This window comes from Vombatus ursinus, unplaced genomic scaffold (genome assembly GCF_900497805.2).
Source record: "Vombatus ursinus unplaced genomic scaffold, bare-nosed wombat genome assembly UNPS02015398.1, whole genome shotgun sequence".
NCBI classification, from domain to species: domain Eukaryota; kingdom Metazoa; phylum Chordata; class Mammalia; order Diprotodontia; family Vombatidae; genus Vombatus; species Vombatus ursinus.
Genome location: NW_020955176.1, coordinates 4,862,349 through 4,873,917, shown reverse-complemented (window position 1 = coordinate 4,873,917; position 11,569 = coordinate 4,862,349).

Sequence of the window (11,569 nt, the reverse complement as noted above, 5' to 3'; positions counted from 1 at the left end):
ACCACAATGAGATATCTGACATGCTTTACCATAGTTTCCTATTGAGCAGGTATGCAGGCATGGCAGTGTGAATGTAGTTGTGCAATAGGACTTCTTTTAATGTGTCAGTGTATCACATTATACCAAGTTATTTTTATCTGATTTTCTTAATGTTTATAAATATCCAGAAACTGAAATTTTGAGATCCAGCTGGCAGAAGGTATGCCTAACTAGTAGCATATATAACAAATACATCCCAAGCTGTAAGTGGAACATAGATGTGAGGTGGAGATCAGATAGACACACCACCAGCTTTTTAGGAAGAACATGTGGCATTTTCAAGGTGAAAATAACTTCTCTCAAAATTGCCAATTATAAGTCTTCAAATAAATATTATTAACTAGTACTATTATTTCTTATTCCACTTATAGACATTTTTAAAAACATATTTTAAGTTAGTTCTTCGAAGTAGTCATCTCCAAAGCAGAATCATCGAGTAAGTTTTACTGATCAGCTCAGAACATTATGAACCCTTAGTCATGCAAATTGGAAGAAATTCACAAGAAATCCCCAAGCTTTGGCAATTTCTTCCCTGGCAAAGATTGTAAAAGTAATCTCCACAGAGAAGATTTTCCTTGGAAGACTTCAAAAAATGACAAGTTTCTATGTCTGTAAAATGAGGAGACTTGGACTGGATAACCTCTGGTTATCTGGTTAGTTGGTCAGTTCAACTCTAATGTCATGATTGAATTTATCTTAAAGGTCCAAGGTAAGCTTAGGACAGAAATCTTGTCTTTGTGCTTTAACTTTCTAACTTCAAAAGTTTATGCATACAATACATGTTAAATATATATCAAATGTGGAGTATTGTATAGAATATTGGACTTGAAGTCAGGAAGACCTGGGTTCAAATCTCTCCTCAGATGCTAGTAGCTATGTGACCTTAGGCAAATCGCTTAACTGATCTGTGCATTATTTTCCTCAACTATAAATAAAGAGGTTGCATTTCATGGCTTCTAAGGTCCTTGCCAGTTGTAAATCTATGATTTTGTGATCTAAATATGCAACAAAAAAAAGTAAGGTTTTTTTGGCTGTTATTTCTTTGTACCAGAGCTTCAGAACTTATTTTTGTTGTTGGATATCTTTTGTAGCTACTAACTGATGATCTTCAGAAAGCTTTGTTAAAAGATGCAGGTATATGATTCTCTTTCCCTTGGCAATCTCAACCAACAAGCATTTGTTAAGTGTTTGTTAAGTGCCAGGCACAAGGCTAAGTGCTGGGGATACAAAGAAAGACAAAAGGAGCATTTCTAATGAGAGAGATAATATGTAACATGCATTTCATCCATTAACTATCATCTCTATTCCAGTAACTACTGTTTTTCTATCTGACTTCCAAGTTTGTATTTCCAACTGTCCAATGGGCAAAAGCCTGTAGCACCCCAAACTTAAGTCCAAAACCAAACTTAACCATTTGCCCCAAAAAACTAAATCTTTTTTTTACTTATTTTTGTTTTATTGTGTTTTCTTCATTCCCACGAGTCACCTACACTTGAAACTTTGGTATTAAATATGAATACAAAAATATGTGGAAAGATAGAAGAAATGATGCAGAGAGAAGAAAGAAGGAATATAACTATATAAAAATAACAAAACCTTACAAGTTTGTAAACAGAAGAGGATACAAATTAATTTAGTTTCATAAAGATTTTGCAGTTTTATGTAGAATTTCTTTTTGTTTGGTCATTTTTGTTGAGTTTATAATAAATAATCTTTGCTTAATATTTATGAACTTTATAGTAAATTATTTTAAAAAGGAAATAAAACACATTGTTGTCACCTTTGACTCTTCTCTCCTTCACCCCATAGCTCATAAATTACCGAGTCCTGTCCATTCTACCTCAGCAATTTATTTCCATTCCCATAACCACCATCCAACTTTGGGCCTTCGTTATCTAGAGCTCTACAACAATCTCCCAACTTTTCCCTGTGTCTAGTCTTTTCCCTTTCCTCTTCTAAGTCGCCCTTCACATGCTTTCTAGATTAACCTCCTTATTCACATGTCCGATTCTATCATACCTCCTCAAAACCTTACTCTAGTGCATATACATGGTAATTGCTTAATAAATATTAACTGAATTTAATGGTTTTCCATTGCCTGATGATTAACTCTCAAGTAGCCTGGTGTTTAAGGCCCTCCACAACCTGGTGCCTCCCTATTTTTCCTTATGTCAAACCATTCCCTTCCATTTGTGTTAGCCCTGGTTCACAACATTACTTTCTGGCTTCCATTTTTTGCTTGTGTCATTAACTATACTTGCAATTATCTCTGCCCACTCACATTTCTGTCTTAAAATTAGGTGTCTAAGAGCTAAACAGATAGATGATTTAAGAATCTGAATGGTTTTCAAAAGAATAACAAACTATAAATGACCATATGAAAACATACTCCAAATATTAAAGAGAAATAAATGCAAATTAAAATAACTTGGGTTTCCCCTCACCCACCTACAGCTTTGTAGAGGTGATAGAAATCAATATTGGAGGTATCATGGAAAGGTATGCACACTGATATGGCTGGTGGAACTGAATTGGCCCAAGCATTATGGAAAACAATTTAGTCTGGGGGGTGGGGTTTGGAGACTAAACTTTATACCTTTTGACCTAGCATTGGGCATATCTATCCTAGGGAAGGCAAAGAGTGAAACAAGAGATTCAGTATATATTGAACTATTCAGAGCACTTTGGTGGTACCAAAGAACTGGAAATAAAATGGGGACCTATCAGATGAGAAATGGTTTAAGAAAACATAAATGTAATGAAATATTGTTTTGTGGTATGATGATAAATATAAGGAATTCAGAGAAACATGATCTGTATGAACCAGTGGAAAGTGAAATAAGCAGAATAAAAAAAAACAATATATACAGTAACAACCATGATTGGATGAAAAGATTAGGACAAAGATATGTAGTTGGACAATGGAAAAACTATAACAGTCCTTGAGGACAGCTAGTGAAATACCCTTCCTTCAACTTGATATAGAGGTAGAGTACTGCTAGGACAAAATATATAAGTTGTCTGTTACTGTATTGGGGTTAATTAACTCTTGTTGCAAGGGTGGATTCTCTGTGTGTCTTTGTGTGTTTAGAGTGAAGTGTTGACTGATATAAAAACAAAAGGTAAAAAAAATTGGATATCAGCTCCTCCATGAAGCTTTCACTGATTGTCCTCTTAGGAAATCATACTTCCAAAGGTTTTGAGTTTTCATCAATATGGATATTTGTCCCTGTTGACTCATTTAGTTTTTTTTTATACTGAAAGTAATAGATGAGATGACATTTGAAACCTAACAGCATTTATTTAGGACTTCAAAAAAATCAACTCTAGAAATGCAACAAAGATACTGCTCACATGGTGTTCATTTGTTCAACATTTATTAACTGCGTACTGTGTGCCAGGCACTGTTACAGATGCAGAAAGGGCAAAGACAAAAGATGAGACAATTCTTGATCCTCTAAGAATTCATTCAATTCATTCAATACATTCAAATGCGTGGAGCTAAAAGATCATCTCTCAAGTCCCCCCTATCTAAACTATTCTCCATACAGCTGCCAAAGCAATCTTCCTAAAGCACAGGTGTGACCTTGTCACTCGCCTACTCAGTAAACTTCAGTGGCTCCCTATTAATCTAGGATCAAATGCATAAAACTTTGGCGTTTAGAGCCCTTCACAATCTGGCTCTAACCTACCTTTCAGTGCCTTGTGCACTATGCAGTACAACCAAATTGACTTTCTCCCTCTTCTTCACATACTATATGTCTAGGTCGATGGTCACATGGTTCTCTGCTGTGATTCCTTTACAAGAAACCTTGAATCCGGTCTGCCGGTTTCTGGAAGCATAATCAGCTATGGCTGTCATGGCTCAAGGCCAGATGCTCAATAGGCTTGCCTCTAAGTTGTGGAGCTAAGTTCTTAAGGTTTCCCAAAAAAATCATTGTCTTTTCAAACATATGTCTTTTCAAATATTTGCCTTTACCCAATAATTTACATAGTTTATGCCATACTTAAGGAAAAGTCCTTTTCTGGAGCAACCTCAACCACTCCACAACAATATAGTATAAGCACATAAGTACATCTGATTCTCAGATCTACTTATCCTAACTTCTTTCCTTTTTTTTTTTGGCTAGGCTAGGCTAGGGTTAAGTGACTTGCCCAGGGTCACACAGCTAGTAAGTGTTATTATGTGTCTGAGGCCAGATTTGAACTCAGGTCCTCCTGAATCCAGGGCTGATGCTCTATCCACTGTGCCCCCTAACTGCCCCCTATCTTCTTTCCTAATGTCCAGTCTTGCATCTCCAACTGCCTATTGGACATCTTGAATTGGATGCCCTGCAAACATCTTTATCTCAACGTGTCCAAAACTGAACTCTTTATCTTCCCCCTAAACCCTCCTTTCTTGCTAACTCTCCTTTTACTACCAAGGGTACCATCATCCTTTCCATTCACCTGTCCTTGCAACCTAGGTATCATCCTCACTGTCTCACTGTCACTCTCCATATTCTATTGCCAAATGTTGTTGATTTTTCCCTTTATAGCTTCTCTCATGTGTGTATATATATACATACATACACACACACACCTGTGTGTGTGTGTGTGTGTGTATCCCTCTATCCTCTGACTCTGCTACCATCCTGATGATGCAGGCCTTCATTATCACATACTCGGACCATTGTAATAGACTGCTGGTGGTCTTTTTGCCTCAAGTATCTCTCCACTCCAGTCTAGACCACACTCATTGATCAAAATTACCTTTCTTAAGCACATGTCATCTGCCTATTCAATAAACTTCAGTGTCTCCCAGTTGCCTCCACAATAAAATATAAAATCCTGTGTTATAACTTCTCCTCATAACCCGTTTCTCCCTTTTCAGTCTTCTTGTACTTTATTCCTCTTTCACAGTCCCTCCCCCTCTTCCCCAACATACTTTGTGATCCAGTGACTTGGCTTTGCACAAGATACTCCCTATCTTGGATCCAGGCATTTTCATTTGTCCCCCACGTTTGGGATATTATCTCTCCTCATTTCCACCTTTGACTTCCCTGGCTTCCTTCAAGTCTCAGATAAAATCCTACCTTCAACAAGAAGACTTTCCCTGTTGCATTTAATGCTACTGCTTTTACTCTTTGATCTACAATTCAATCTGTTGTCCTGTGTACAAACAATATATCTAGTTTTGTTTTGTTTTGCTTTTCTTTGTATCCTCAATGCTTGTGGCTTAATATATACTTGTTGACTAACTGACAAAGCATAGCAATGAGAGAATGTATGTTATAGATGTGAGAGCATTCCTCAAAGACCCTCTCAGGCTTTGGTTGGCCAGTCAGAGATTATTTTATGCCAACCACATTTGCATATGAAAGGATCAGGACTGAAGGTAGCTGGTAGAAGAGTTCATCCTCCATACTTTGCTTTTTTCCTGCCTGCTCATTTACATTGGAGAAGGGAAAAGGTTTAAAAATCCTCCCTAAATCCTAGTCTGTTTCCCTCAGGGAGACTTTGGAGAACTGTAAACTCCAGAACTGTTTTGTAATTGTTGGGCAAAAACCATTACCTGTTTTATAATATAATCTCTAGAGATTAAAATTGAGAGGTATATGGAACGTCAGCATGAGCTAGAACTGTTTTTGCATCAAGGGCTTCGAAAAGCATTTTCTCAAAGAGCTAGAGGAGGAAAAAGCCTATGAACTTTAAGCTAAGAGGTCATAGCAGGATCTAGTCAAGACTAAACATCCTGCTTAGCAATGTGCAGGTGATCAGCATTTGGTAGAGATTACAAATTCAACTGAGAAGCTTCAGTGGAACAGCACTTGGGGGGGGGGGGACTATCAAACCAGAAGAGAAGAAGCTAAGTGGGAACAGCATGATGATATTACTAGAAGTCAACGTCAGAGGTATATTTCCCTTCCATGTGTATGCTTTAGCCATAAGTTTTCCTTGTGTGTGTTCTCATCTTTTCCACTAATGTGTGTGCTTGTGGGAGAGGGCATCATAGGTTTATGGAGGAAATGTTTTGTTACTATTCTTTTTACTATAAAACTTCATTAAATGCCTTTTCTTTGAAGTAATCATATCTTCTAGCTGACTATTAAAGGTGAATACTTTGGTCAGGGCTAGTGAGCTATGGTTTTATTGGATGAAGACCCAGAGAGTACATTGAACCTGGGGGAGCAATTTAATGGTGGACCTTCTTTGTACCTTGTGGAACATCACTACACTTAATAGGAAGCATTTTTCTCTTTTATTTTTTTTTATAAACTTTAAAAAATGTCTTATATGGGAAAATTTTATCTTTAACTCTTAAAAATGTTAGAATTACATTTGCATGACTTCACATGTATAATGGATATCATATTGCTTATGTTCATATACATAGGTAGAGGAGAATACATAGGTAGAAGGCTTGGGGTTGAGTTGAGTACGATGGGATGATCCTAAAAAATAAAATTGCACAAGGAGAGGTACAATAGAGCAATTATTTCATACAAATGAGGTATCAATGAATGAACTGTTATAGTGGAGGCAAGAGGGGGTGGAAGGCTGGTAGTGCTAGAACATTAGTCTCATCAGAAATGGGTTAAAGAGTGAATAACATAGATCTAGAAGGGTATAAAATTCTTCTACATTTATGAAGAAATAGAGTGAGGGGAGGTACTTTAGAAGCATGTGCAGATCAAGAAATAGAAGGGTGAGGGGAGAGGATAAGGGAGGGATTCTTAGAAGAGGTTTGAACTAGGGAGGCAGTGGTTAGAAGTCAATTAGACTTTGAGGAGGGTTAAGGTAAAAAGAGAGGGAGAGAAGGATAAACAGCAACAAAAATAGGATGGAGGGAAATGCTCAACTAATAATTGTAACTTTAAATGTGAAAGGGATGAACTCACTAATAAAACAGAAATGGATAGTAGAATGGATTAAAAACAAATAATATGTTGTTTACAAGAAACATATTTAAAAATAAGAAATACATAGAGTAAACATAAAGGGCTAGGGTAGAATTTATTATGCTTCAGCTTATGCAAAAAAGTAGGTATAGCAATCATGATGCCGGATAAAGTTAAAGCTGAAATAGATTGTATGAAAAGGGATAAAAAGGGAAACTACGTATAATAAAAGGTACCACAGATAATGAAGTAATATCAGTGCTAAACCTATGAGCACCAAATGCTATAGCATCTAAACTTAAAGGAAAAGGTAAATGAATTACAAATGGAAATAGATAGCAAAGCTATAAATAGTGGGGGAGTTCAATCTTCCCCTCTCAGAACTAGATAAATCTAACCAAAAAACAAATAAGAAAGATGTTAAGGAGGTGAACAGAATCTTAGATAAGCTAGATATGATAGGTATCTGGAAAGAACTGAAAGGGAACAGAAAGGAATACACCTTTTTCTCAGTGGTACGTGGTACCTCTACAAAAAAGTGACAACTTATTAGGGAATAAAAACTTTATAGTTAAATGCAGAAAAGTAGAAATATTAAATACATCCTTTTCAAATCATAATTCAATTAAAATTGTATTTAATAAGGGACTATGGAAACACAGATTAAAAAGCAATTGGAGACTAAACAACCTAATCTTAAGTGGATTAAAGAACAAATTATAGAAACAATAATTTCATTAAAGAGAATGATAATAAGGAGACAACATATCAAAACTTATGGGATGCAGCAAAAGCAGTAATCATAGGAAAATGTATATTCTAAATGCTTATATCAATAAAATAGAGAAAGAGCAGATCAATAAAATGGGAATGCAATTTTAAAAACTGGAAAAAAAAACAAATTAAAAACCTCCAATTAAACACCAAATTAGAAATCTCAAAAGTAAAGATGAGATTAATAAAATTGAGAGCAAGAAAACCATTGAATTAATAAATAAAACTAAAAGTTGGTTTCATGAAAAAAACAAATAAAATAGATAAAACATTTGTTAATATAGTCAAAAAGGAAGAAAATCAAATTACTAGTATCAAAAATGAAAAGGGTAAAAATACCACTAATGAAGATGAAATCAAAGCAATGATTAGGAGTAATTTTGCCCAATTATATGCCAATAAATTTAACAATTTAAGTAAAATGGAAGAATATTTACAAAAAATATAAACTGCCTAGATTAACAAGAGAGGAAATAGAATAACTAAATAAAGCTATTTTAGAAAAAGAAATTGAACAGGCCATAAACAAGCTTCCTAAGAAAAAAGCATCAGGACCATATGAATTTACAAGTGAATTCTACCAAACATTGAAAGATCAACTAATTCCAATATTAAATAAATTATTTAGGATAATAGGCAAAGAAAGAGTCCTACAAAACTCTTTTTATAAAAACAAATATGGTGCTGATACCTAAACAGGAAGAGCAAAAACAGAGAAAGAAAATTATGGACCAATTTCATTAATGAATATGGATGCAAAAATCCTAAATAAAATACTAGCTGTGAGACTACAACAATACATCACAAAGATTATACATTATGACCAAGTGGGATTTATACCAGAAATGCAGGAGTGGTTTAACATAAGGAAAACCATTAACATGTTGTTTATATCAGTCATAAAAAGTAACAAAAATCATATAATAGTTGTAGGAAAAGCTTTTGACAAAATACAATACCCATTACTATAGAACCGCTTAAAACCACAGATATAAATGGATCTTTCCTTAGAATGATAAGAAGCATCTACTTATCAGCAAGCATTATTTGTAATGGCGATAAGCTAGAAGACATCAAAAAGATCAGGAGCAAAATAAGAATGCCCATTATCACCAATATTATTCAATATTGTATTAGAAATGCTAGCAATAGCAATAAGAGAAAAAAGAAACTGAAAAAATGGAATGGGCAATGAGATGAAAAAGCTATCTCTTTTTGTAGACAATACGATGATATATTTGGAAAATCTTAGATATTCAACTAAAAAGTTAGTTGAAACAGAAATTTTAGCAAAGAAGCAGGATATAAAATAAACCCACATAAATCATTAGTATTCTTACATATCACCAACAAAATCCTGCAAGAAGAGATAGTAAGAGATACCCCCTTTAAGATAACTGTAGACTCTATTAAATATCTGAGAGTATACCTGCCAAAATAAACCCAGGAACTACATGAACATAATTATAAAACACTACTTATACAAATAAAGTCACATTTAAATAATCAGAGAGATATTAATTGTTCATGGGTAGGCAGAGTCAATATAACAAAAATGACAATTCTACCTAAACCAACCTAACTTATTCAATGACATCTCAATTAAATTGTCAAAAAATATTTTATTGAGCTAGAAAATATAATAATAAAATTCATTTGGAAGAACAAAAGGTCAAGAATTTCAAAGGAATTAATGAAAAACTGTAAAAGAAGGAAGTTTAGCAGTACCAGATCTCAAACTATACCATAAGGCGGTAATTATCAAAGCTATCTGGTACTGGTCAAAAAATAAAAAGGTGGATCAGTGGAACAGAGTAGATAAACAATCAATGCACAGTAGTAGATGATTATAGTACAGTATAGCATAGTATAGTATAGTATAGTGTAGTATAGTATGGTATGGTATAGTATAGTGTGGTACAGTAAATGTGTGACATATGTAGAGACTTAAGCTTTTAGGATAAAAATGCAATATTTGACAAAAAAAAATTATTGGGAAAACTGGAAAGCAGTTTGGCAGAAATTGGATATAGATCAATATCTTACACCATTTACCAAGATAAAGCCAAAATGTATACATGACCTAGATATAAAGGGAGATATAAGAAAACTAGAAGAAAATGAAACATATTACTTATCAGACTTATGGATAGAAGAATAAATGAATAAAAAAGAGATAGAGAGCCTTGTGAGATGTAAAATGGATAATTTTGATTACATTAAATTAAAAAGTTAATGTCCAAATAAAACTAATTTTTCAGCCAAGATTAGAAAGAAAGCAGAAAATTGCAAAAAATATTTTATAGACAGTTTCAGATCAAGGTCTCATCTCAAATATATAGAGAACTTTGTCAAATTTATGGGAATATGAGTCATTCCCCAATTGATAAACAGTCAAAGGATACAGACAGGCAGTTCTGTGATGAAGAAATCAAAAATATATACAGTCACATGAAAAAAATGCTCTAAGTCATTATTGATCAGAGAAACATAAATTCAAACAACTTTGAGATATCTCCTCACACCTATCACGTTGGCTAAAATGATAGAATGGGAAAGTGACAAATGTTGGAGGGGATATGGAAAAGTTGGAACATTAATACACTGTTGCTGGAATTGTAAACTGATTCAACCAAGGAGTTATAAAATTGTGTATCCTCTTTGACTTAGCAAAACCACTATTATGTCGGTTTCTCACAGTGATCAAGCAAAAAAGGAAAAGAATCTATATGTTCTAAAATGTTTGTAGCAGCTTCTTTTATGATGGCAAAGAAATGGAAATTGAGGGGATACCTATCAGTTGGGGAACGACTAGACAAATTGTAGTAGAATACTACTGTGCTATAAGAAATGATGGCTAGTTGATTTTCGAAAAACATGGAAAAACTTGCATAAAAAAAAACCAAAAGTGAAGTGAGCAGAACCAAGAGAACATTCTATGTAGTAACAACATTGTTCAAAGAATAATTATGAACAACCAAGTTATTCTGAGTGATATAAATACTCAAATCAACTATAAAGGGCCTATGAAGGAAGATGCTATCAACCTCCAGAGAAAGAACTGATAAATAGAAGTACACATAGTATGGTTTTACAAATATTTATGAATCTGTTTCAAATGGTGGCCTATAGGGTGGCATGGAGAAGGATGGAGGGGGGAGAGACAGTTTGGGACTTAAAATGTAACAAAAATAAATACATTTTGAAAAGCGAGAACATCAGCAATATGATATCCATTATACATGTGAAGTCATGCAAAGCATTTCCATATTAGCTAAGACGTATTTTTTTTTTTACTCACCCTGGAGCTTTGTCTAATCTGTTACATAAATGGGGAGAACCTTAAGCATAGAACCTGAATGACTTGTCCAGGTCATATAGTAATTTTGTGAATGAATCAGTACTATTACTCTATGCCTACTAGCATTGAGTATGGGACAGTATTCATAAATAGTGAACAGTCTGTAAACTAAGAACAGACTGGCTCCAGTAGTTTAAGGTCAGTTAAAAGAAAATGCATAAACAAGGTTTATGTCAAGTCAACAATACTTACCTTGTTAAAGTAGTAATCTAATGGAAATATTTGTAAAATGTTTGCAATATTATGTACAATGATAGGAAGAAGTTAATAGTCTCTCATTTGGGTTTTCCAGAACAGTAAAAAAAAAAAAAAAAAAAAAGTCTTGACACAGAGTAACTCGTGAAGAAAGACAAATGTTTCAGTTTTCATAAAGTTTAGGCAGTCTAAAGTAGGCCAATGAGTTAGATTTTGGTTCCTGGAAAAATTCTAGGATGTATTATTAAGTGGCTGATTAGTGAATATCCAGAAAAATAATAGTGTTCAAAGGGCTAGCATGACTTCGTCAAGAACAGAT